Source organism: Callospermophilus lateralis, chromosome 8 (genome assembly GCF_048772815.1).
Source record: "Callospermophilus lateralis isolate mCalLat2 chromosome 8, mCalLat2.hap1, whole genome shotgun sequence".
NCBI lineage: Eukaryota > Metazoa > Chordata > Mammalia > Rodentia > Sciuridae > Callospermophilus > Callospermophilus lateralis.
In genome coordinates this window covers 119,632,058-119,659,541 of record NC_135312.1, presented here as the reverse complement: position 1 = coordinate 119,659,541, position 27,484 = coordinate 119,632,058, and the positions used below count along the sequence as shown (strand labels likewise).

Genomic DNA, 27,484 nt, shown 5'->3' with positions numbered 1-27,484 from the left:
TGTCCAGTAGAGTTTGAGTAAGGAAGGGGGAAGAGTTTTTGGCATGATACTGACATTTTATACCTACTGTTTGAGGTAAATAGGAATCAAGTCTGACCACCAAAGAGAGATGTTTGTTTTCTCCAGGTTGAAATTGATTTTTTTTCTTTCATTCTAGATATGGAAAAGAAAACCCTGTATCAAATTTAATCAATGGGACCTTATTGGGAAATGGGAGATCCAAGATTGTACAAAGTTCAGGTTAAAGCAGACAGTTCTGACATAGGAATATATGAAACTCCTATTGTAACTCTCATAATCAGATCACATTTTTCACCAAAAGCTAAAGTTTGGGGTCTTTAAAGAAGGGATAGGGGGCACTAGGGAGAGAGTTGGAAATGTTGAGAAGAAAAAGGATAGTTTAAATGTAAAAAGGTGGTATAAATTGTTAATTAAGTCATAAAGCAACTTTGAGATAAGAAGTGCTCTGATACTTCTGAATGTGGCTTTGATTGTTGGTACCAAAATTGCAGGACGTATGCATTAGGAACAAACAGGGGCATTGCCTTGTGTCTCAAACTGAAATCTCTTGGGCTGGGGATGTGGCTCAAGTGGTAGCGTGCTTGCCTGGCGTGCGTGCGGCCTGGGTTCGATCCTCAGCACCACATACAAACAAAGATGTTATGTCCGCCGAGAACTAAAAAATAAATATTAAAAAATTCTCTCTCTCTCTCTCTCTCTCTCTCTCTCTCTCTCTCTCTCTCCCTCTCCCAAACTCTCTCTTTAAAACAAAACAAAACAAAACAAAAAAACTGAAATCTCTTGACTCTGTATCTTACTTTTCTGCTGTTATCTGGTAGACAAATACTCAGTCTGGTATGGTGATCTCTTATTTGATTTGTAGCAAAAATACTCGAAGTATTTTTAACCTTTATAGCAACCTTTAAAAAGAAAAGAAAGAAAGCTAAGTAGACTTAAAATCTAAGTTAAGCTATTCATTGATGTATGTAGTAAGATAATGTCAGTTTTATAGCACAGTTTTATAGGCAAAAAAGTAACATTTATGTCTGCTACTGGCTGACTTGCAGAAATGAGCAGGCTCTAGAACATTTGTTTGCTTAAGGGACTTACATCTTTTGGATAGAAAAAGCAAAACTTTCATAAATGGTTCAACTCCAGTGTCTACATCAGACTTTTTGGAAGGTACTGGAAGTGCAGTATTCGAATAGTTTAGCATCTTTGTCATTAGCTAAAAATAATAAAGAAGACTCCTGAAAACAGAGCTTCCTACCCTCTTAAGGTCTGAGGAGTCTTTACCTGGTGTGATTCTCCCAAATCTCTTCTGCTTGGTTCTTAGTGTTTGGAAAAGGAGCCTTATTCTTTTACAAGAACCCAGGTCTGTGGTGTGGTGGATTGATTTCTTAACTTTGTTTTTTTGTTTGTTTGTTTGTTTGATTGTTTTTGAGACAACAAACCTGAATTTAAAGAAAGAACTCTATACGTACAACCATAAATTATACATATTTGTGTTTTTGAGCTCAAGATGTAAATGAATATTAACTGTCATATTTGAGAAGTGGGTTATAAGGGTCTGCCTATTGATTTGAAAATATATTTTTATCATAATTTTTAAAGCTTTATTTGTAGTTTCCTCTAATTTTTGGGCTGCTCTGCTATAGATATTTTTTCCTGCAATCTCAGATTGTTAGGTTATAGTTACTCAGACTATTCATTCATTTTCCTGTCCTTGTGTGTCTTTTGTGGCTTCTTTGTGGTATGCTTATGCAAAGTGGAAGTATTTCAGACCTTGTGTAGCTTTTTACTTTCAATTTCAAACACCACAAGAAAAAAGGGGAAGTAATTATCTGTGAACTATTATAATTAGCCATTAAATCAGGTCATTCATTTAGCTAAATTCAAGAATGTTTGTATGTTTAGATTGAAAGAAAATATCTTTTTTAATGGAGGAAGAATATGACATACACCTGTATTTAGTAATTTTGGTGTGGTATTGTAATAATTACATATTCTTCATTTATTCCATGAGTATTTGTTAGTTCTAAGAGGCACAATAATTTGAGACACAATATTGAAAAATTAAATGCAACAACATTGTATGAATTATAACAAAGTAATGTAGGAGTAAGCCGTATTGACAGCTCATGGGAAGACCACTGTGGTGTGGAGGGACACGTGGGTTTGCACAAGTAGGAGGGAGACACTGCTGGGCACAGAGCACTGGGGAGGTCAGTACTGGTGTTGAATAGCTCTCCAGCAGCAGTGTTCAATGGGAGCAGGTGTTCTAGCACATGTATTAGCACAAACAATAGCTATAGCTACAGGTGCTACCAAGCTCTCAAAAAGTGGCCAGGGCACCTGGGAACTGCATTGTTGTTGTCCTAACTAACTTCTGTTTCAGTAGCCACGAAGGCTGTCATGGAGCGGCACAGATTTGGTAACTGGTGAGCATTTCCACCTGACTCTGTGGTGCTCCCAGTGGAACCCAGCAGGATGAGGCAGAGCCCATGTTCAGAAAGGATATGTTGGGATGAGAATTTGAAACCTTGGTGTGTTAGAATAGGAAGCCTGGGGAAATCACTGAAAGTGTTGGGGCATGCAGTTCAGATTGGAGCGGGTAGAACTTGATGCCAAAAGATTTATAAGAAGGCTATTGGATTATCTGTGTGATGGTAAGTTTCTGGTGAAGGTGGAAGTGGAAGAAGAAAGAGTTTTGCAGGGAAAATACCATAGAGACTTGTGATTGGCTGTAGAGTAACAGATGTCAGAGGTGAATCTTAAATTTCCAACCTTAGTATGGGAGAAGTGGCTGTAGAAGGAGAAAGTTAGGGTTGACTAGACATGTTGAATTTAAGGTGAGGTGGCTAAGTGTTCTACAGGTTTGTTGGAAGGGCATTCCTGACGTTTAGGGGAGACTTCCAGGCTTTCCTATGTACCCTCAGCAGCCGTCTGCTTCATATTCTTAGGGACCCACAAAGAGAAAAACAGTGGTTTGGCTTCATTGGAGCCCACAGTTAGGAGTTAGGAGTTAGGAGAAGGAAGAGGCATGTTTGAAATCGAGAAAAGAAGGAACTGGAGGAAAAGTAGAGGGCCAGCGGAGAGGTGAAACCAGGAAGCTGTGGGAAGAAAATCCAGAAGTAGGTCTGGAGAGGCAAGTGTGAGGTGTGAGGTTCAGGGTATGGGAGAGAAGGTCACATGATCAGATGAACGTGTTGGCAGGAAAAAGATCTGAGTATGTAAAGAGATGAGGACTAGATTCTCATACTATCTCAAATTACTTACGTTTCAAAATGAGACCTGTTTATATTTGGAGATTCAGGGAAAGAAATTAATAGAGAGCAATTGAAGATTAAAGGTGATGGAGTTAGTGTTGGCACAGATAACAAAATGCCGACACCTATACAGGAAGGAGTGCCAGTCTGAGAAAGCAGGCTGGGGGTCAAGGTTAGAGGAAAGTGCCCTGCAGAGCCCGCACTGGCTCCACTGTCCTAGGAGGCAAGCCCCTGCATCTGGGTGATGAGGTGAGGGGATCAGCAAACAGCAGGGAAGTTTAAGAATACTGGAGAAGTCTTGGAGGAACCATTGTAAATCATATGCCAGAGGGTTGACCGAGGATTCAAATTCTAAACAGTGGATAAAAAGACTCTGGTGAACAGAGTAATGGCTACTTTCTAGTATGACTCTGGCCTGCTGTGCCTGGAGAGCAGATGGGTTCCCAGGTGGAATTTAAGGTGGCGCCGCTAATTTCTTCAGGGATTTTGGAAGGGCATTTCTGAAGTTTAGGGAAGACTTCCAAGCTTTCATAAGTACCCTATGCTAAGCCAGGTTGCCTGAGTTTAAATCCAGGCCCGACACTGATTTGCTTTTGCAAAGCTACCACTAACCTTGGATTCTCCCTCATCGGAAAGAATAGGGATGATAGTATCAGTCTTGGATTGCTTCGGAGATGAAATGAGTTATTCATCCATATTTCATCTAATCTAAGATAGTGCTAATTGTGAGGTGTTATTTCCTGTACAAATGAGGGGAAAACCTCTTGAAAGTACTATGAATTGTAAGCTTTCCTGGCTTCTGTGGTGTTAAAATGTCAGAGGTGCATCTCGTAGTCAGTGAAGTGCAGAATACATAAAAGACTTAGCATAGGTCTTGGCACATAATCAGCATTCATGTATGGTAACTGTTTATAAAAATCAATGTTTTTTTAGAGTCTAGAATGTTAATGAAGGCAATCTTGAGTCCAATCTAGATAAGGGAGCCTAATGGATTAAATGAATTGAGAGGAGTTACACATTGGGAGTCCTGGTAATGAAATTGTGAGATATCAAGTTTGGGAATTTGTAGATAGAGCATTTCCCTGACAATTCTAGATAAAGGTTTTAAAGAAAAGTATATTAATTGAGCTAAGGGAAGACTCTCTTTAATGATTTAAAGAGATTATTTAAGTTGTTCAGGGCTTTTAAAAATAAGTTTTTCAGACTTATTTATTGCTTTTCTTACAGTGTTCATTAGTATTATTTTTTTTTCATTATAGCAATACATGCTTGGTGCAGAAAAATTCTGACATGAGTTCTTACCCTTTTGGGGGATGGAAAGAGAGAGATTGATTTCTGTCAGTTTGGGACATTATTAATAGCCAGCTACAGAGCACTTCTCCATGTGGCTCCAAGGGCAGAAACAAACCATAAAGGAAAATTTTTATAGATTTGACCAAACACACAGATACAGCCTAAAAGATAGCAGATTTCAACTAATTATTGTTCTTTGTAAGAAACTTTTAAAATTAATAGGAAATACCACTCTAATAGAAAAATACAGGAAAGGGGTATGATTAAGTAATGTAAGAACAAATAAAATATACAAACTAACAAACATAAAATGTTCTACTGTGTTCTGGATCAGACTCATCACCGGAATGGAAATGATATCTTCTCTTTTGTTGTTTTTCTTTATAGACCAGAAAGTGTCAATCTGGAAACGCTGGGCTTTTCTCCTTGAAGAAAAGGAGAATCCTAAGAAATGCTCTGGAGTTACAAGGAGGGTCAAGATTATCTATATCTATACATATTTATCCATGTATGTATATATGTATGTGTCTGTGTGTGTGTGTGTGTGTGTGTGTATATATATATATATATATATATATATCTCCATATATGTGCACACACACACACATTGTTATCGTAGTTCTGTGTGTGTTTATACCTATTAGACTTACATGGCTTCTGAGAAGCAGGCCTTCTCCATCTGGTTTACTTGATATCTTCTGCTTCCCTCATGACATGATTTTGGAATTTCTTATTAGAATGTGGGGTGTTTTAGCACTTTCTGGGCTATCAGTCATATACATATTTCCCAATCTGTTGGCATGAGGCTTAAAGACACCAGTTCTCCCTAGTGCATTTTGAAATAGGCCTCTTTCCCACCTACCTGTATTGCAGTATGAGATTTTATAGTGGCATTTACTGATTCATGAGAGACACAGTGATGTCTTGGAATATGGTTTTGATTATTGAGATGGACTGGTTTATGAGGTATTAAAATAAAGTAAGAAAAGTTCCTCCATGTAGTAAAACCTCTTATAAAGTTAAAGAAAGTTAGGCATCAGCATTTAATTTTCCAGATTTTCTCTTATGGGTAATAGTTAGTGGTCATGGGTTTTAAAGTCTTTTCATGTGCTGCCCATTAGGAAGCAGTCTACTGGTGACTAGTAGGGTCCATACCTAACTGAGTCACATTGTCTTACCTCAGCAATAAGTGGGCCCTTAGCTCACTACTAGACAGAATTTGTCTGCATCTTCAGCCTTACCACATCGCTTTTCTTTTAAATTACCTGCAAATATTTCAAAGTTGTGGAAATGGTGGGTGGGGGTGCTTGAGAATCTCACCTACAGGCTCATCACTGGCCTGCTACCCAACTGTGGAGTGATGAGTGACTGGGAGTGCAGGCCCTGAACTGGTATGCACTGGTCCAACCTGTCACTCAAACTCTTGAAGCTAAGTTGGAGAGGGAGGGTAAATGTTGGGATCTTAATTTTATTAAAGGACAGTAGCTTTTTGTAAAAGGGAGTGACAGTGCAGTGAATGTTGCTGTGGAAATTGTACATTTAGTCCTTATTGAAACTCAGGACAGTTGATGGTACGTAGCTCGCATGTCCTCTGTTACAGCTTCCTGTTTCGCCTTTGTCCACTGTTTTGCAGCCTGGCATAATTAATAACAATCTCTTTATTTTCCGTGTGTTCGAATTTGTGTGCTCAGGACTTCTGTTTAGTCAGTTCAAGCTTGAAGGAACATTTGATTGATTTTAAATGTTTTTCTGTTCACTGAACAGAATTGATTATCATTTAAATGATTGGTACAAAAACTGCATAGCATTTATTTGCATTTAAACAGTGGAGAGTGGTCAAATGGTGTGGCCAAGACATTACTCTGTGTCCTAGGAAAAAAAGAGCCCATTCTGAGTGTGAGGTTTTGCTTTTGAAGGCAGAAGTAAACAGTTCACCAAGTACTTCACATGTTTGTACAGTGCATCCAGCACAGGGCTGTGGTTGTAGAGGAAAAGATACTGTAAAACTAGTTTCTACTTTGAAGAAGCAATCTAACTGGTAAGAAGAGATGACAGCAATATAAAAAGTTAAATAACATGCCTTTGTTGTAATGTTACTTAGTCTTAGACTGAAGGTGTTTCACTTCTAGTTGGGGTAGTGTCTCCACATCAAGGGATTGGGAAAGAAGTTTGATGTAATTGGTAGAACTTTCTCTTCCTACCTACTTTCTACCTTAGTTCATTCTCAGCAAGTTTTTGAGTGTCTGTATTTATGTTTATTCTTGTTTTCATAGCATAATTGTGTACAGCTTGATAAAGTTGGGATACAGAATGGGAAATGTAATTTTGAGGAACAGTACAAACCTGCTTGTCTAGTCTGGCTTCTGTTGGGACACCTTGATTTCAGTTATCTCAGTAACTCTGGACTGAGTCCCTTGAGGGTATGGGAAGCGTCTTCTGATCCTGGTATTGGCACCTTATGGAGCACAGTACTGCCAACATCTTCTTGTCAGAGTCACATGAGTAGTCAGCCCCCCACCCCTAGGGGACCCTATTCCAGGGTTATATTGGGGTGCTTTTAGAAACTACCACTTGGATAATGCAGCAGTATTAAGAGCTGTTGACCTGACTCAAAGTAGACACTTGTGGAGTGCATTTTTCCATTTTGGTGTTTTTAAAAACATGCCAGGAAATGTGCTCTTGTTCCTTGTGAGTGCCCGTGGGTAGGAGCCATTCAGAAGGTCTTTTGCTCACGGTAGCACCTGACAGAGCGAGGATCCTGTCCCAGGTGCTCAGGCACGCCATTTAAAAGCTAGGACTGACTTGCTCCCTTTTTTTTTTTTCTTTGAGGAGAAAAGAGAACAGGTGTGTGTCTTGACATAGTCCCCTTTTTCCTTGAAGCAACCAGCAGTTCTTTGATTCCTGGAGTCTAGAAGTGCAGCTACATAAAGCTGCTGAGGTTACAAAGAGAAACGGAGAGGTAGAGTGTGGAATAGAGCAGCTTTTCACCAGCAGGGCCTGGGAAAGTTTCTGGCTGTCACACCTGGGGGGGTGAGTGGGTGGGAAGGAGGGGCCTTGTGACTGCCATCTGGTAGGTAGAGCCCTGTGAGGCTACTTGGGCACCTTGTAATGCTGAAGCTGAGAATGCTGGGACTGAGGATGGAGAAGGGATCAGGAGGCAGATGGATAGCCGATCATAGTGGCTGCCGTTCCTTAAGTGTTTGCTTTATCTCCCTCCATTCCTAACCCCTCCACCGCAATCCTCCAGAGTATAGGCAGAATTGCGACTTAGAGCTATGCACCAGGTATGGCTGTGAATACTGTTGTGTTTTACTTTATTGAGATAGGATATTTGAAAGAATCCTTTAAATTTTCTCTGTCTCTGTATTTTGCTTGATTAAATAAGAGGTACCCCCCAAACAATGAGCCACTAATTTTTTTTGTATTACTTTGTTTTCCGTAAAGGACCTTAAAAACAGTTGGTGAGAATGTAAAGAAATTGAATTTCTTAAAAAGAGTTTAATTTTAATATTCCACAGACTCATTGAAAGAAAAGGATGTTAAGAGTTGAACCCATAACAGGGGGCGTTGATGTGAAGTAATGGCCCAGTTTCCTTTTGTTAAATTATGACTTAAGTTTATTCCATGCTCTTTAGATGAAAATGAATTCAGTTTTGTCATTGCTACCCTGCTAAAACTCTTGGTTTTTACATGTTCTAGAAAGTGGGATGGTGTCAAGAAGTAAAGCAACAACAAAAACCAAAAATGAGCTGGGAAGGGAAGCCTTAGAGGGATTAAAATAAAATGAGGGCTGGACTGGGGCTCAGGGTGGAGCACTTGCCAGCATGTGAGAGGCACTGGGCTCCTTCCTCAGCACCACATAAAAATAACAATAATAATAATCAAAGGTATTATGTCCATCTATAACTAAACAACAACAGAATCTTTGCTTGTGGGTCCTTCAGTTTTATCATCGAGAAAGGAGGAGGTGGTTAGGAGGGCAGCTGTTAGAGGGATGGCCTCAGCAAGTTTCTTACCTTCTCTCTTCTCACTTTTGTCATCTCTAAAACAGTGCTTACGGGAGCCTCAGCGGGATGGAGAGAGTTGGTGCAGGTCAAGTGCTTGCATGTAGTGCTGCTGAGGAGGAGGACATGGGGTGGTTTTTTTTTTAATACTTTATCTGTGTTGAAGATTGATGGGGACCATGACTGGCCCTCGTGGCATTTTCCATAGATCCATCTGCACAACACTCTTTCCCTTTGAAATTAGTGGCAAGAGTGACAAAAGTGTTCTGAATTCTCATGCCAGAATGTATTCTATAAAAAGGCTCGCTCTTGCTGATGCTCTAAATTCTGAGAGGAGGACAGAGTGATTCATGTGATAAAAGTTTTTACGATATTGAGAAAACTGATGGTTAACTTGTCATCCACTTACATATTTTCACAGCAAGTTTTGAATCTCCAACAGGTAGTTCTTTCATTTACTGTTTTCTCAGGCTACATAAGAGCTTTATTATCATTCTAAGAAAAACAGAAGGAACTAAAAGATTTCTTGGTTAAATCATAATGCATTCCAAAACAGCACTCCAATTTTGCTGATGCTGCTTAGGAATATGCATTCCATTTTCATATTCCATGGTGTGACTGGTTGATAGTTAATTGAACTCATTTAGATTTCCATTGCAAGGTGAACAATATGAAGCTCAGTATGCATAGCAGATACAGCGGTAGCAAAGAAAATGGCACAGGCCATTGGCTACTGTACCTGAACGTGTTTCCTCCTTCGATAAATAGTCCAGTCATATTGCCCTGTGATTCTTATCGCAGTACCTTATTAAATGCCCCCCACCCCACCCCCGCCAGCTCTCTCACAGACTTTATTTCTGTAAGGGTGGTGGTGGTGGGAATGGTATCATTCTCCTCTTCATTCTGCTGTACCTATATGTTGATAGTAAGTACGTAAAGGATTTTTTCAGTAATAGTTGGTGTCTTAGACATCATAGAACCCATACAAGAGGATTACTTGGGTTCTCAGGCCTTCGGTTTTGCACTTCTAATTGGTGTGTTTGTTACTGTAGGGAAGTCATGGGAATAGAACTGGACTGAACTTGTCATCAAAGGCACAAAAGGCCTAGATTTTTTGATAGAAGTCCACCTGATTCTGTGGGCAGTGCTTACCTATATCTGAAGTGTTAGTTCTTTAAAACCAGAGGAAAACTTTCTTCTTTTAGCTCTTAGCTGGAGGGAGTTCTTACTGTTAGGGAAGAGGGCTGCTGTTTATCCAAGTGTGCCTCAGAGGTGCCAAGTGAACAATTGTTAGTCTACTCCAGTTTTTGGCAGGTTGAAAACAGGCTGTCATTGATTGTCATGTGGGATAATATCTGGCTGATCTTAACTTTTTTTTTCAGTTGTTATATAAGTGTTGATTTCTAGACATTTTATTTTTCTAAATAGCAGATTTATATACTAGAAAAAAATCAGGACCAAATTACTCTTGAAGTTTTTTGAATAATACAAAACTTTTTTTGTTAGAAATTTATGCATTAAGGATTTTGATGGATATTTGAATTTTTAGCAGAAAGGGGACTTGAATAGGAAGGAAATTTTTTTTTGTTAAATGAAGTTTTCAGTCATGAAGCTGAACTGCTTAATGAAAAAGTCCACTCCCATACATTATCCCATTCACCTAGAATTGGGTCACATGTTCCACCCCTAGGTACAGGCTACATGCCTCTGAAAATCACTGTTCAGTTGTTCAGTGGTATCCGTTCTATGAAGATACCCTTTTAATTCTTTTCTTCTTAAAATGCAAAACAAAACAAATAAACAAAAAACTTGCAACCTCTTGGTCACAATGCTGTCTTCTGGAGCTATGCAGAATAAATCTTTTGCCTACTTCCATTTTTATTGGGTTTTAAACTTGAAAATCATCCTTGGTGTGAGGAGCGGTGGTGGTCTCTGCACTCACCTGCTCCCAGCTCACTGCTGAAGGCAGCCACTTGCTTTCAGTGTGTTTGGTTTGTTTTTTTCTTTCTAGGCCTGTAAAAGTGCATGTGTTTGCACACGTTGTTTTCATTTGCTTTTGAAGAGGATTCATAGTTGATCTGTAGCTTCTTTGAACTAAAAAAGTTTGATATGGGTCTCCCCACTATGTAAATATCTTTTTCATGCCATTTTTATTATTTATTTATTTATTTATTTATTTATTATTTAATTGAATGTACTTAACTTATTTAATGGTTCCATTATTGTTAGATAGCTGGATTATTCAGAGCACGAACAGCCTTGAACACAGGTCTTCCTGTGTGCCCTTCTGAGGATGCTGGCTCCCTGGAGCTCTCAAGTGTTAGCTCTTTTCTTTCCTAACTCTCTCACCTCTTCACTGTCACCTCCAGACCATCCTCCACCTGCCTTGGCTCTCCTGAGGGTTTGTAGTCTCGCCGCCCTTCCTTGTTAGTCTGCGTACTGCCTCACACTCCCCATCCATCCATCACCCCATTTCCTACAAGAGTTTGGATCCCAGTCACGCTCTCTGCATACACTCCAGTCCAAATTCTTATGCTGCTCCTCCAGTATTCGCTCTCACAGTTCTCATAATGTGGTTTCATACTTTAAAAAAAATATATTTATTTAGTTGCAGATGAACACACAGTATCTTTATTTATTTTATGTGGTGCTGAGGATTGAACCCAGTGCCTCACACATGCGAGGCAAGCACTTAAACGCTGAGCTACAGCCTCAACCCAGGATTTCATACTTTTAAAACTTAAATGGCTTTCTCCAACTTTGTGGTGAGTCATGTTCTTTATGCAAGCAGCGAGTGTTACTTTTGTACCGCGGGACCTTCGGGATTCATCCGGAACCTGACTGTGTCCACCTTGCCATGTTTGCCCAGCACTGTAACATCCTGGACCTTAAGAGTTGCCATGGCTTCCTAGTCGCTCCCCCATTCACTGTTTCACCCCATACCCGTTCAGTCTGTCTCAACCTGTGACATCTTAGTCATCCAGTGAAGCGGACAGTCAGATGGTGGCTCTGCTGTGCTCACATCTCCCCGATGTCCCCATCACCTAGCTTAATTTGGAGCAGAAGCTGTCAGGCCCATTCCAGCTGCCTGGGACTCAGAGGTCCCCTGTGCATTCTTCCCGAGAGCCTCGGTACTGGCTCTTCTCTGTTGGCTCTCTCCTCCCTGCATGCCCTTTCAGGTGGCACTAGCTTTCTGTCTCCTTCAGTGCTGTGCTCAGTGCTGAGAATGGTTCCCAGCACACAGTAGGTGTTTGTTGTATGAAGTGAATAACTGTAACGGTTATCATTTCTTAATTTCCCTTTAAAAAACGAATAAGTTAGAACTTCATTAAGCAAACAAAAGAATTGAACAGATTTCCTCTTTTAACAAAGAATTAAAGTTAGCTTTATTTGGAATATTGCTCAGTTGATGATATGCTTTTTAAGTTTTTCAGCATGTTATAATTTTCAAATCAGCCTTACATATTCGTAATTAATCCCTTTAACAACACACTGGGGTAGGAGGTGGTGTCAGAATTTTGTGGAAAATCGAATTGAAGTTCAGAGAAGTTTGTTCAAGTGCAGCTCTGAAGTAGAAGGCTGCACGCAAACCTTTACAAGTTAAGGACTCTTGTTTTCTAATTTAGAAACCATCTTAGGATGACCAAAAAAAACTGAGGGAGGTGGTGTTATTTGAAAGCCTTGAACATGGGCCCTGATTTCTTGTTCTGGGTTTAGTCTGCCTTTTGTTTCCATTTTCAAAATATGTAAAATAAATGGTTAACGATACAATTCCTGACAATGACAGATCAACAAGTTTTATTTCTCTCACCTGTGGAGGAAGTGGCCTCCACCCAGTTTTACTGAATTAGGAGGGAAGTGATTTTTTCAAGTGATAAAAAGAAATAAAATTCCATGCTCTTCCCAGAGGAGGGGTTCAGCAGTGGGGAGAGCGGCTGGAGTTGTGTGTGAGTTTGCAAAAGGATGTAACTTGTAAAGATGTTTCCTTTGATGCCTGTGATGAATATGGATGTGTTTCCCTTCCAGAGGGTCCTGATTAAATGATGCAATTAAGAGCTGAGTTGAAGGATCTAAATATAGGGAAAGGGTTCAGGCCGTCCTGCTTTGCGTCAGTCTGTTCGCCCTACAGATGTGCATGTTTGTTGTTGTGGACAGCACCTGCAGGATCCCTGGAGCAAGAGAAATGTGTTCCAAAAGATGAAGTGAAGCAGGGCTTTTTAGAAAAAAATAAAAGGGATAGTTTTTCCTCCTGTAGTTGATTCTGTTTTCATCCGTGAATTTGGTATTTGAATTGTTATTTTTTGACATGATTAATGAACTTTAGTATCAGTACGGGTTTAAAATGTGGAGCTGCTGCTTGAGAAAGTTACTTAACTTCTGAGTCTCAAGTTGATTTCTTAGTAAAATAGAGTCGTACATACCTTGGAGGATTGCCTTGAGGAGTCAATAAGATAATGTTTGTAAAAACATACAGTATAATGTTTGCATAAGTTAGTCGCTCCGTTAAACATTTCTCCTCCATAACTGACCACTTATGGAAATTTACCAGATTTAGCCTTCCTTGCAGTCTGTGAAATTGCTATTCTAGGATAACTATAATTCAGAGAACAGTTTTTTTCTACAATAGACTCTTTCCTGGGATAGTCAATAAAATCAAATTTTAAAACTGAAGGTTTTGGTATCCTTCCTGCATTTGAGGAGTGATCAAAGGAGTCTATACGTCAGTTAAGTTGAAGTTAAACAGATAAGCTTTATGGGGAGTGAGGGTCCTGAGAACCTGGATCTCTTGGAAGGTTACTATGTCCTGGAGGACGGTTTTCCATTACAAGCATGATTCAAGAGTGGAGATCTAGTGGGATTAGGAATATTCTAGGACTTTTAGAGGAGATGGGGAGAAGATGTAGAAAAGCCAAATTTGTTGAAGTTAGTAACAGTAAGAAAACTTTTATGGCCATCACTTTCCTTACCTAAACAAGTTATAATCAAATGAGACAGAAAAGAACTGACACCTGCTATTCCTTAGGGAATCTATGTGACTAAGAAAAACTAACCCGGCTCCCCATAAGCAGCCTAGATTGTCAGGATGGGAGGCTTTGTGTATGCACAGCATAGCCAGATTTTTTAGTATAATGAAGATATATTCTAGTTCATGCACTTACATGTATAAACGAAACTTATGTAATAGTGACATTCAAAAACTCTTTGCTTCCTTTTCATCAAGGGGATGTTCCTTTTGAATTATTTGTCTGAAAAGTCGCAGCTTGCAGTGAGTTTATGTGGTGAGTTGGAACCCAAAGTCTTCATGTTATTCCTTTTCTTTTTGATTTCCTAGGACTCCCACTTAGCACCTGCTGAGATTACATTGTTACAGCTCTTGGTAGCACTTGTTTACATCACACCTGAGAAGGGAAGGCAGCCGGTTATGCCTGTGCTTTAGATGCAGTTCCTGCATTATTGCTCTAAAAGGGAAATAGGCTTTCAGGAGTTTTAACACTGCCGACCCCCATTTTTCCAGCTTCAGAAAGTCAAGCTCTAGAAAACGTTTTTTTTTTTTTTTCTTTTTAATGAAAACCTAGCACACTTATTAGTCTGCCTTGTGTCTAAAAGGTTGGAAAATTTGGAAGTAAACAAAGCTCCAATAGGTAAGAAGTTCAACAAGGAGCATTTGACTTCCAGATATTGGTGACTGTAGGACTTTTCTGCTGCTGTGACTAGGACCAACAGAATTCTTCTGTGAACTGTGGCTTTCTTGTGTAGGAATTTTGCTTAATACATTTTTTGAGGACTCAATTGAGGAACTCATTTTAACCTAAAGTAACTACTTTAAAATGTGCATTAGGATCTGTAGAAGAAATAGAGGTTTGTTTTTCTTCATGTTTCTTTTTGTTCTATTTTGGTTGGCTGTGTCTTTTCTTTAGCAGTAGTTGACATGGGTTGAGATGGAGAGATGTTGACAAGTCGACTGCTGTTTTAAAATGGGATGATAAAGTGCAAGGGTGCTTTACCTGTTTCCTCCTACAGTACACATGTCTCAGACTGAGTTCCTGACTAGAGTAATGGGGAAAACGGCATTTGAGCAGATTATTTGTTGAACCTAAATCACAGAACATTTCTACTTTAGGGCATTTTCTGACACTGAAATAGACCCGTCTCTGTTTTTTTCTGAGACCCATCTGTTTTTATCTTCATGTAGTGGCTTTGGATTTATATAGCGAATTTTAACTTGACTTTTTCCTGTTTGCCTTGAGTCAAGATTTATCATTTTCCTTAAGGAGTTATACAGTATCCTTTCCCACTTTGTTTAAGAGGACCTGGGCAGATCAGTAACATGCACAACCGTCTTCTGCTTGTTCCAGAGCACGTCTCCCTCACCCCTTTCTTGGTCCTGCCTGTGAGCTGCTTCTCCATCTAGAGACAGGAGTGAAAGCCAGTTTCTGCACAGCCCTCCTACTGGGCCAGTCTCTGGGGGAGTCTTTTGTTCACTTTTAAGTAATAGGTACTTTAGCCTTACCAAAAGTTTCAAGCCCTCCGGTTCTTCATGAACTTCTGATTAATTCAGTAGCCTAATTTTATGTAGGTCTTAATGATTTTGATTTTTGTTCCAATTTTCTGAATTCTCTTTTATCAACAAAGCACATTTCAATTCTTGGCTTAAAAATGAATTGCTTTCTATGTTTTAAAATATTTAATGGCATTGTCTCTATTTTTTATTTTTCGCAGCTTCTTCTTTTTAAGTATTTTTAACCCTGGTCTCTAGTGTCTAGTCTTCTGTTAGTCTGTGGTTTCTACGAGTGTCAGGAATTTTAGGATGTCTCTGGGAAAAAAAACCTCCTTGGGAATCATAATCTGTTTTGACAATTCTGCCTTTGTTAGAATTACACAGCTGACTTCATTACCTAAGTGAAATCAAGCAGTAATGAAAGTTGCATTACAGGTCCCTTGGTACGTTCCCCTTTGACCCTTTTTGATGTTTTAATTTCAGTATCTCAGGAGGCAAGAATTAACTTCATCAGGCCTTGAACCCTATCTAAAATTGGATGTTAGGCTAGATTACACATACCTTTTCACAGTGCTAATTAATATTGCCACTGATCACTTTATGCAATTTATCTCCAAGGTGTTTTACATCTCCATGGAATCCAGTGAGTATATAGCAGAATGGCTTTATATCATAAAAACATTGAACTACAAAATTCAGTAGTTGGTTTGTTATCACCGTGAAGCCTCACTGTAGATCTGCTTTAGGAGCTCAGGTCTTGCTTTTTCCAGGTAGTCATGAGATCATTTCATCTATTTAAACCTGGACACATGTGTACAGTTGGTTTATTGAGTTACTATGAAGTTGTCTTTTTTTTTCTTGAATAACTTATGCAACTGTTAAACAATTTCAAAGTAAAGTTAATCAGTAACCTGTTTTTGCTTCTTACTTCTTTTGATCTTTATGCTATGATATTTTACCATTAGTTGAGACAGAGTAGTGAACCGAAGAACAAGTGGAGGGAAAAGGTGAGTCCCTTGCCTCAGTGACAGTAGACAGACCATTTGTCTTGGGTCAGTTGCCTTTTTTAAGATAGGAGTCTGATTTTTGTTTCCTGTTCATTTTTCGGATCCATATTTTATCTTACTGGATAATTATTTCCTCAGTATTTAATGGGATCATTCATCCCGTCTGGTCGACTGGCTTCCATTCCAGTGCAAGAATCATGAAACAGCCTCTAGTTGAAGCTGATAAAGAGGGTGTTGAGCCATTTTGTTTGTTTTGCCTTTCTCTCCCCTCATTTTTGTATGAAAGCCCAGTCATCCCATGGCATCTGTGGGTGGGTTAGTCCCAGGACCCCAAGAATACCAGAATATGCATGCCTGAGTCCGTGTATAAAATGGCATAGAATTTGCATGTAACCTACACACCTTGTCCCGTGCTTTAAGTCATCTCCATAACACGCCTTTCAATGTAAATGTTGTGTAAATAGTTATTGTTTGGGGAAAGTGTAAATGTTTCACACAGGTGCAGTTTTTTTCTTTCTTTTCTGTCACTGTTGGTTGAATCCACAAGTGCAGAACCCATGGACACGGAGGGCCAGCTGCATCTTCAGACACAAATTAGAATAATTTTCTTTTAGAACTTCCTGGGGAAACTGGGGTCTGTAAGGTGTGGAGTGCAGAGAATGTGTTGTTGACACTCACACAGTTGGATAATTACATGCTTCTTTACTGGATGAGGCCACGGTGGAGAGAATGCCCATGGCTGGCTGAGCAACCGGCTAATTAGGTTTCCTTTGAATATAAAGCAGGTTACACAGCACTTAGAAGTATTTTAAAATTCATTGCTTTTTTCCCCCTCTTTTTAACAATAAGGAGTACCATAGCCATCTGAGGAGTATTATAAGGACATCTTCTGGTAGTCCCAATAGAGATCCTCCTCCTGGGTGAGATTCCATGGGAAAGGCTTCTGTATTTAGAACCCAGCTTTAAACTGTCGTTACTACTTGTAGAACTGGAGCACAGGGAAAGCCAACTTCAAGCAGAATGTATATGTGACTTGAGCTCATGAGTTGCTTTATGTGTGTGTATTTCAATCAGCAAATGTTGGCATAGGAGGACTTAAAAATGACATGATTTTTCACTAAAAAACTTTGAAAAATTTAGAAAAATAAAGAGAGAGAACCGATCTTCACACTCAGCCACCGTTATTTTGGTATGTTTACAGAGTTGTTCGTGTCGTGTGCCATTTTATGTTTTGCTTATAGTTTTTTCCAAGTTATTTTAATTTTTTAGTACTGGGGATTGGACCCAGGGGTGCTTTACCACTGAGCTACACCCCTAGTCCTTTTTATCATTTATTTTGCTTGGAAGACAAGGTCTTACCCAGTTGTTGAGGCTGGTCTCAAACTTGGGATCCTTCTGCCCCAGCCTCTGGCATGGTGGGGATTACAGGTGAAGCCGGGCTTCAAAGGACTTTTTTTGTTGGTGTGTGTGGTGCTGGAGATGACGGAAGCTGGGGCCTCTCCCAGGCCAGGCAAGCACTCCATCCTGAGCCACACCACCACCGTTTTCAAAGTTGTTATATAGTTTCTGTGAACATAATTTTAAGGACTACATAGTATTCCATTGAATTCCTTCCTAACCTAATGGATGCATATAGTTGGCAGCTGTTTTCTGATTGTCAGAATGTCTCTTTTCCTATGTTGTAAATGATTTTCTCATGAATCTTTTTGTGAAACATTCTTTCCTTTCCAGTTTAGAATATTTCCTTAGATTAAATTTCTTCTGGAACAAAGTGCTCCATATTTTTAAAGGCTGTGGGGGTGGGGAGGTGGCAGGTCTTTGCCGGACGGGTGCTTTCTTTTCCATCAGTGTGAAATGTTTGTATTTGGACAAGAGGGAAGGAAATCTCTGTTTGCTGACTCATGTTTTTATTTTGCACTTTAGACTGATAAGGCCACTTAACTTTTGACATAAACCAAGGCAGGAAGTACAAAAAGGGGCAGAAAAAAAAATTAAGTTATCTTGCCAAGGCCATAGTATCATGGACTCATTTGAGTCCCTGATGTGAGGTAGGTTACACGTGTGACTTGTATATAAAACATGCTGGAGTCAAGTAGATAAAAATTGTCATCAGTCTGAGTTTTGTTTTGTCTGTGCACATTTATATACAGGTTCATGATCTTTTCACTTTAATTTTTGCGGACAGCATCAAGATTATTTACTGTTTGCCAACCCCTGCAGTTTTTGGAGGTGGCAATTTAAATTTTTTTTTTCCTCCTCGTGTGGAGAAGTCTTCCTGTATCAAAGACATTACCTCAGCTGTCTTTCTAAAACATAGATTGAATCATATTGGTACACTAATTTGAGACCTGCACACTTGTCCACAGGACAAGGTGTATCACAGAGCCTTTCCAGGCTTGCCCCTGCCCTTCACAGTTAGCCTTGTATTGTCTCCACCCAGATTAAGCCCGGTCATTTGTATCTCGTGTCTGCTAGAAGTAGTGGTTTAGAATGGTGGTTTAAAAACCCAGATTCTAGAGTCAAGCAAAATGGATTCAGATATTGGCTCTACCACTTACAACTGTGTATGTAACTTTGAATCCGATATTTAACTTTTTAATATTTCACTTTCTTTACCTGTAAAATGGGGACAATGGCAGCCTTTACTTCAGAGTTTGTTGGCGAGGTCAAACTAATCAGTAGACGTGAAGTACCAGAACAGTGTCTGTCACATAATGAACACTCCCACTGGGAGCACTCTTGTTTCTGCAAAATTCTGCTCATCACTTAAGGCCTAACTGATATTTCCTCTTTGGAAAAACTTCCTGGAGTTAATTGTTCTTTTCTTTTCTGCGCTGTATGGGATTCCTCTCAGTCCACATGGGCTGCTGTTACAAAACACCATAGACCGAGTCGCTCACAAGTAACAGAGCTTTACTTCTTGCAGTCTGGAGGCGGGAAGTCCAAGATGAAGGCTGTGGCAGAGTAGGTGTCTGGTGAGGCCCACTTCCTTCTAGTCAGATGGCCTCTTCTCACTGTAACCCCACCAGGTAGAAGAGAGGAGATGTTCCTCTGCAGTCATCCTGTGTAAGAGGACTCTTTCTTCCCAACCTAATCACCTCCCAGGACTATCACCTTGGGAGTTAGAATTTCAACATAGACATTATGGGGTTGGGGGTCACAAACATCCAGACCTTAGGGTGGTCTGCTCTTGTTCAGCATATATCACACTGTACTACGATAGTATTGTGCAAATTCACAGTACATGGACCTTCTTTTCTGTTTCTGTGCCCACGGTCGACCTTGGTTCAGCCATGGCCTTCCTTCTGGCTGGAGTCCTAGAGATGGCCTGATCAAACATCTTAGCATCTTGCTTTGGATTCAGCAGGCAAGTTAGCAGTTTGCTTTGTGGAGTGGACTGTTCGCACACTGGCTCTTGTACTGAGTGTGTGAACAGCTCTTTTAGGATGTTGGACTTCTTTGTCTCTGCGTCCCCCCTGTGTCTAGCAGGCACTTAGCACAGCTTTGTGATTGACTGTCAATTAGAATAGTTGAAGCAGGGTCTGAAATAATGGTTCTTACTATATTACCCTGCAGCAGACTCCCTTTAGATAATAACAAACTCCCATCAGAATTTGACACTACCCCAAGTGATTTTGATAATTTACCCCTTCCATTTGAAAATCATTTGTTAAAAAAGCTGTTTGGGGAGTAAAAGAGGAGGTACAGAACAGGAAGAAATATAGTTCCTCTCTGGATTGTTAACTGGAGGCCTAGAGAGAAGTTGTCTTTCTGGTTCTTTTGCCAAACCAAACTTTAGTAAAAAGTAAATTACCATACCAATAGGTACACTCTGACCAAGTGTGACTTTTGAGAGTAGCCTGGTTTTGTTTTCTCTTTCCTATTAAAAGCAACAATACCAGCCTCAGAATAACTAGTAAATTTGGTGAAGCTCATTAAAATAGAAAACTCACTTCCTGTAACCTTACTGAATAAAGTTGAACCTCCACGTTTGGCCTTCTAGGTTCTTTAGAGAACTAAATAGTTAACCAAAGTTTATTGAGAATCTGCCTTGTGCCAGGTACACTTCCAGGCTCTAAAGAAAGGGAAATCATGAGAGTTCCTCAGTCACCTTCCTCCAATGAGGAAGGTAGACGTGTAGATTGTCACCCTGTAACAGACACACAGTTGCACAGCCTACACAATTATGCAGTTCACAGTTGTTTATAATCATCATTTTGTTAAATTTGGGGATCAGTAATGGTTTCCCCCACTTTATTTCTGTTATGGGTGATCCATGCCTTCTCTTTTATTAATTACTCTTGCTAAGGATTTATCTGATTTTATTAGTGTTTCCGAAGAACCAACTTTGATTTTAACAGGGTTTTTTTTGTAGTATACTTTAAGAGAAAAGTTTCTGTTCTCATTTCCTTCTACTTTCTTTAGGTTTTATTTAGTATTCTTTTTTTTCCCCTCTTGTGGATACATAGAATAGTAAAAAGCATTTTTCCCCTAATGTATGCATTTAAGATATAAATTTCCCATTAATTATAGCTTGATTCACATCCTACAATTTTTGACATGTCATTTTTACACTCATTCAATTAAAAAATAATTTGTCTCCACTGTGATTTCTTTGACTTGTGGGCTAAAAAAATGTGGTTATTTTCAATGACAATATTTTTGATGATTAAATAAGATTAAAGGAGCCTGGGGTGGTGGTGCACACCTGTAATCCCAGCAGCTAGGGAGGCTGAGACAGGAGGATCGCAAGTTCAAAGCCAGCCTTAGCAACTTAGGAAGGCCCTAAGCAATTTAGTGAGACTCTGTCTCTAAATAAAATATAAAAAAGACTGGGGATGTGGCTCAGTACAATCCCCTAGGTACAATCCCTGGTACAAAAAAAAAAAAAAAAAAAAAAAAAATTAAAGGATCTTGGTAGTTATACAGTTTTATTCCTTTGATGCATGTTGACATTTGCTTGATATGCGGTCAAACTGGAAAGGTTTTCCGTATGTATTTGAAAATATTTTGTATTCTACAGTTACTGGGTGCAGTGGTTGTTTTAGTCATCTTTTTCATCATTGTGACCAAAAGACCTGACAAAACCAATTTTAGAGTAGGAAAAGTTTATTTGGGGCTCACAGTTTCAGAGTTCTCAGGTCATAGATGGCTGACTTTGTTGCTTTGGACCTGAGGTGATGTAGAATATTATGGCGGAAAGGTGTGGAGCAGTAAGCAGCTCAGAACATGACAGTCAGGAAGCAGAAAGGGACTAAGCTGGCTCACTAGGGACAGAATATCTACCCCAAAGCCATGCCTCCAGGAGCCCACCTCCTCCAGCCATATCTACCTGCCTACAGTTACCACCAGTTAATCCCTATCAGCAGGTTAATGCACTAATTAGGCCAAGGTTCTCATAACCCAGTCATTTCACCTCTGAACTTTCTTTCATTATCTTGCACCTGACCTCTTGGGGACACTTAATATCTAAACCTAACAGTGATTTATGGACATGAAGTTGGTCAAGTTTTCAAACATGTCACTCTTCTAAGCAGTTTTTGTCTGCTTGTTTTATCAGTTAATAATCTCCCTCTAGGATTATGGTTTGTTTGTCATTTTAAGTCTTTCAGGTTTTGCTTTATGTGTAGGGAGTCATTATCACTTGGATATAAACTGGAGATTGTGATGTCCACATGGTGGATCACCTCCTAAATTATGGAATGTCTTCCCATCCCCCTTCTCACTCTTGAGGGAGATGTCTTAAAGTCTTATTTTCTTTGAATGGATAGCTGTGCCAGCTTTGGGGTTAAAATATACATTGTGTATCTTTTCTCATGCTTTTGCTTTGAGTCTTCCTGTGTCCTTATGTTTAATGTGTGTCTCTTGTAAGCACAACACCGTGAAGTGATGTTCCCCAACCTAGTTCCATCTTTTAGTTGCCATAGTTTAGTCTCTTTATATTTAAGGGAATTGGATCTAAATCTTATTATTTTCTATTTGTCTTATCTATTATTTGTTCCCTTTTTCTCCTTATGTGCTTTGGATTATCATTATTATTATTTCTGTTATTTTAGGACTCCGTCTTGTGGATGTCCACAATGGTGAGATTCACTGTGGTGTATTCATATATGTACACAGAAAAGTTATGTTAGATTTATTTCACTGTCTTTCCTTTTCCTATTCCCCCTCCCTTCCCTTCATTCCCTCTGTCTAATGTACTGAATTTTTGTTCTCTCCCCTCCTTATTGTGGATTAGCTTCCACACATCAGCATATCCTTTTTGGGACTGGCTTCTTTCACTTAACATGATAGTCTCCAGATCTGTCCATTTACTGGCAAATGTCATAAAGTCTTTCTTCTGTACATATACACCACATTTTCTTTATCCATTTATCTATTGAAGGGCACCTAGGTTAGTTCCATAGCTTAGCTATTGTGAATTGAGCTGCTGTAAACATGGATGTGGTTGCATCACTGTTGTATCCCAGCCCATTTTTTATTTTGAGACAGGGTCTCGCTAAGGTGCTTAGGGTAGGGCCTTGTTAAATTGCTGAATCTGGCCTCAAATTTGTGATCCTCCTGCTTTAGTCTCCGGAGTTGCTGGGATTACAGGTTTGCACCACCATACTCAGCAATCACAATATTTTTAAAAATTTCGTATTTTTGTTTCTACTGTTAGCTTGTACTTTTAAGCTTATTCTTTCAGTTGTTGCTGTATTATGACACAAATTTGTAATTCTTTTCCCCAAATTTAAATACTTTTAAGACATTGCATTTTCCACTTACAATACAGTGTTTATAAAGTTTAATGTTTTTTCCTTTCCCTGAGTATACACATATTCCATATTCAAGTATTGAGAATGCCCATTAATTTACTATAGCAGCAATTTGAAAACTGCCATAGCATTTGCTACAAATTTGGGCCCTTCCCTGTTTTACTGTGGAACAAAGTACAGCACTTGGGCTGACTTAATCAACCTCTTCCACGGTGAGCCCAGGGGGAGCACCACCAGGGAGTCCCCTGGCATTCCTCCTGCCTGGCCTCCTGTACTCTGTACAGCTTGGTAATGGTGGGGTCGCAGGCCTTCTCCAGTTCTTTCTGCTGATGTTCAAGTTCTCCCTTCTCTGCAGTCGGATTCTTATCCAGCCTGTTGATGATTTCATTACATTTGTCAAGAATCTTCTGTTTGTCCTCACCATTTATCTTGCCTTGAAGTCGCTCATCTCCAACAGTTGCTTTCATGTTGAATGCATAGGACTCCAGTGAATTCTTGGATGACACCTTGTCCCTATGCTTTTCATCTTTAACTTTGCACTTTGAAGCTTCCTGGACCATGTGCTCAGTGTCCTCCTTGCTCAAGCAGCCTTTGTCATTAGTGATGGTAATCTTGTTCTCTTTTTGTGTACCCTTGTCTACGGCAGAGACATTGGGGATGCCATTGGCATCAATGTCAAAAGTGACTTCAATTAGAGGATCATCCTGGGTGCAGGAGGTACGCCTGTGAGTTCAGCTGCCAAGCAGGTTGTTATCCCTTGTCCGGGAGCACTCACCTTCATGACTGAATTAGCACACCAGCCTGTGTTGAGGGTAGGTCATGAAGGTCCTGTCTGCCTGGTAGGAAGGGGGTATTATACTTGATGAAGACAGTCATAGCTCCACCAGCAGTTTCAGTGGAAAGAGAGGAGTGATGTCCAGGTAAAATGGCTGCCTGGACAGCTGCACCATAAGCAACAGCCTCATCAAGGTTGGTGCCCTTATTCAGTTCTTTTCCACTGAAGAAGGCTTGTGGAAACTTCTGAATCTTAGGAATACAAGTAGAACCACCCACCAGTACAGTATCATGGATCTGTGACTTGTCTAGTTCAGCATCTCAAAGACCTTTTTCTATAGGATCAAGGGTTGCCACAAATCAGGTCAGCATTCAACTCTTCAAATTGAGCACAGTTAATGGAGGTATAGAGACGATTCCTTCTTAGAATCCATCTCAGTACTGGCCTCAGTGCTGGAAGAGAGGCTATGCTTAGCTCTTTCATTTGCTGTACAGAGACTTTGGACAGCTCTTTTGTTCTTACTGATGTCCTTCTTAGGCTTGCCCTTGAACTCGGCGATAAAATGATTGACCATGTGGTTGTCAAAGTCTTCTCCACCTAAGTGTGTCTCCAGCTGTGGATTTGACCTCAAAGATTCCATCCTCAGTCTTGAGGATTGACACATGGAAAGTGTTACCTTCTAAATAAAAAGAGCTCCAACCTTTTTGTCTAAACCATGAGAAATAGCAGCGGCAGTTACCTCTTTGATTACCCTAAGTACACTAGACTGCTGATGGTTCCAGCATCTTTGGTCGCCTGACACTGAGAGTCATTGAAGTGAGCTGGCACAGTGATCACAGCACTGGTAACAGTCTTCCCAAAGTAGGCTTCTGCAGTTTCCTTCACCTTTGTCAGAACCACAGAAGACACCTACTCTGGATAGAAACTCTTTTTCTCTCCCTGGTGTTCTACTTGGACTTTGGGCCTGCCTACATCATTCACCACCATAAAGGGCCAGTGCTTCCTATCAGAATGGACAACAGCATTGTCAGATCTCCATCCTACTAGACGTTTGGCATCAAAAACCATATTGATGGGGTTCGTTGCAACCTGATTCTTTGCAGTATCACTGACCAATCCTTCTGGGTCAGTGAAGGCGACACAGCTTGGGGTAGTTTGGCTCCCCTGATCATTGACAGTTATCTCCACTTTTCCATGCTAGAAGACATCCACACAAAAATAGGTGGTGCCAAGATCAATGCCGGCTACAGGTTCCTTAAACGTGGTACCAAATGTGTAGGCCAGAATCTACTTGCAAAGAAACCACACAAATCTCAAAAGCTGCCACCGCGTTCAATTGATATAATTTTTAATGGCAGTAGTAAACAATGCTTTACCATGGCCTAGAGACCCCAAGAAGCTTAGGACACAGCTTACCCCTTTTTGCTTTTTTTGTTTCTTTTTCTTTTTTGCATTTTAATTCTACATATATTTTAAATGACACAAAATATTTATATAATTGTTTTATAAAATCAGTATTCCTTTTAGACTTACCTTTATTTACCCTTCTGGAGTTCCTCATTCTTTTTGGTAGTTCTTTCCTTCTCTCTGTATTCTTTTTCCTTTTGCCCAAAGAATTTCTTTTTCTTCTAGATTCAGTCTGCTGGAAGCCAGTTTTCTCAGAATTTGTTTGTTGGAGACTACCTTGATTTCACAATAATTTTTAATTTTTTTCTCCAAATGTAGAATTCTAAGTTACCTACTACTTATTTATATTTGGCATGCTAAAGGTGTCATTTCATTGTCTTGTTTCCATTGAAATGACAGCTATCAACCTTATTTGAAATGTAAATGTCTTTTGAAAGAGTTCTTTCTTAAATTTTTAGGTATTTTACTGTAATATGACACATTGAAACTTGTGGACTTTTTTGTATTTTTTTGTTTCATGAATCTATGGCTAGAGTCGGCTATGGATTTTGGAAAATCCTTGGAGTTCTAGACCTTTTTAATGTATCCATTATGTCTCTTTATTTTCTTATTTTCCCCTCTTAAAACTCAGACATTTTTTTACAGATCTCTCAGATCACTAATTCTTTTTTCTTCAGTAATTAATCTCATGTTAAGTCTATTTAATGTCTTCATTGGTTATTTTTCAGTTCTAGAATTTTTCATGAGTTCCAGTTCTCTGTTAAAATCCTCACTCTTGTCTTCTAGTTCCTTGGCATATCAGTCAGTATTTATTAATATTTTAAGCCTGTATTTTATTATCTGGAATTTTTTGACCTCTTAGGTCAAGTTCTAATCTGTTTTGTTTTGGTTTTCTTTAGTATATTGGACATCTTTCTAATATAAACTATGAGAAAGCAATTCTGATTCAGTGGATCATTTGGTCCTGCCTCCTCTATGTTGTGAATAAACCTTATAGAGGCTAAAGATGGTGTTCTCTCCCTTGGGAGGGTATATTGCATTTCTTTTGGCAAGCTGCAAGAGGGTGGTGTCCATCACCTTGACCCAGTCTGGGATGAGGATGACTCTGGACTTTCAGTGCTGTAAAGACTGCTGCCTTCCAGTTTTGGCTTTGTACTGAGCCTGCACCTGTAGAAGACTGCTGGAGGCAGAGTATTCACCAGGGCTCCTCTTTCTTGGTGGACCCATCTCCAGGTTTTTGGTATCTTTTCAGCACTGCTGGGCTAGCGTGGCTTTGCTTAGCCTTTTTAGCTTCTTCATAGCTGCTTCCTGCTTCCCTACTGGAATGCCTGGAGAGGAAAGTTGTGAAGGTATTCAGTTCATTTCGTTGCTTATACCTTCTCTCCAGGATCTTAACTCTTTAATTCTTTCTTTTTTTGAATTTTTATTTTTTTTTTCTTAGTTGCTCTCTGATGCCTTTAAAAAGCTGGACTTTTGGTTTTCTGATGTGGTAATTTTTTGGGAGAAAGTTGGTCTGGTATTAGCTGCTGTTCCATCTTAGCTAAATTGAGTCTCTTAACCTTTCTTTTCTGTTTTCATCTGGTATGGAGTAGATGGAAAGTTTAATGAGACACTGTGACTAAAGACTTTAGCACAGTATGTCTGCATGTGCTTCATTCTTTTCATGTCAGTGAAAAGAATTTTAAAGCAAGGAATAATTTCCTACCTTGCTTGCCCTAATGCCCATAGACAGAGTCTTATTTACTGAAAAATAGCCTAAAAGGTTAAGTTTATGTAGCAGAAGTGTAACTGCCTTCTCTTTTAGTATAAGAAATAAATCAGAGGTATTAAGACAAATGTTTTTGCTGTTTTCTATTGATTTTAGTTTTTGCTGATGGAGGTATGTCTTAAAATATATTTTTAGAGGTTATTAATGAATCTTGATAGAAACATCACAATATAAGTTGAAAATTTGAACTTATTTACACTAAGGTGCTATTTGTTTCTATCCCAATGCTTCATAAAGAATTGACATACTACTGTTCTAAACTATCTCAGTTTACTCATCCATAAAATGGCAGTAATTGTATTACCTATCTCAAAGGATTGTTAAAAGGATAAGTATTGTATATTGTTCCTCTCTGGACACTGTACCTTAAACTGGGCAGTTTAAACAACAGAAGTTTATTTTCTCACATTTCTGGAGTCTGGAAAGTTCAGGATCAAGGTTCTGGACAGTTTTCTGGTGAGGGCTTTCTGCCTGGCTTGCAGATGGCTGCCTTCTTGCTGTTTGCTCACACAGTCTTTCAGTCTTTCCATCATTCTTGGGCGCAGATGTTAGGAATCTCTCTCTTCCTCTTCTAAGACAATCAGTCCTATTGGATTAAGGCTTCACCCTTATAACCTGATTTGCCCTTAAATTCTTCCTTAAAGGCTCATGTCCAGATAAAATCACACCGGGGGCTAGAGCTTTAATATGTGAATTTTGGGGGA

At 39.5% G+C, this 27,484-nt stretch overlaps 1 protein-coding gene and 1 pseudogene across 2 annotated transcripts in view; one reads left to right on the top strand and one right to left on the bottom strand.

The window, feature by feature from the left end:
- Positions 1-27,484, top strand: part of Smad1 (SMAD family member 1) — a 76,714-nt gene that overhangs the window by 5,006 nt on the left and 44,224 nt on the right. The gene's annotated exons all lie outside the window — the stretch shown is intronic.
- On the bottom strand, positions 23,024-27,310 carry LOC143405787 (heat shock cognate 71 kDa protein pseudogene; annotated as a pseudogene).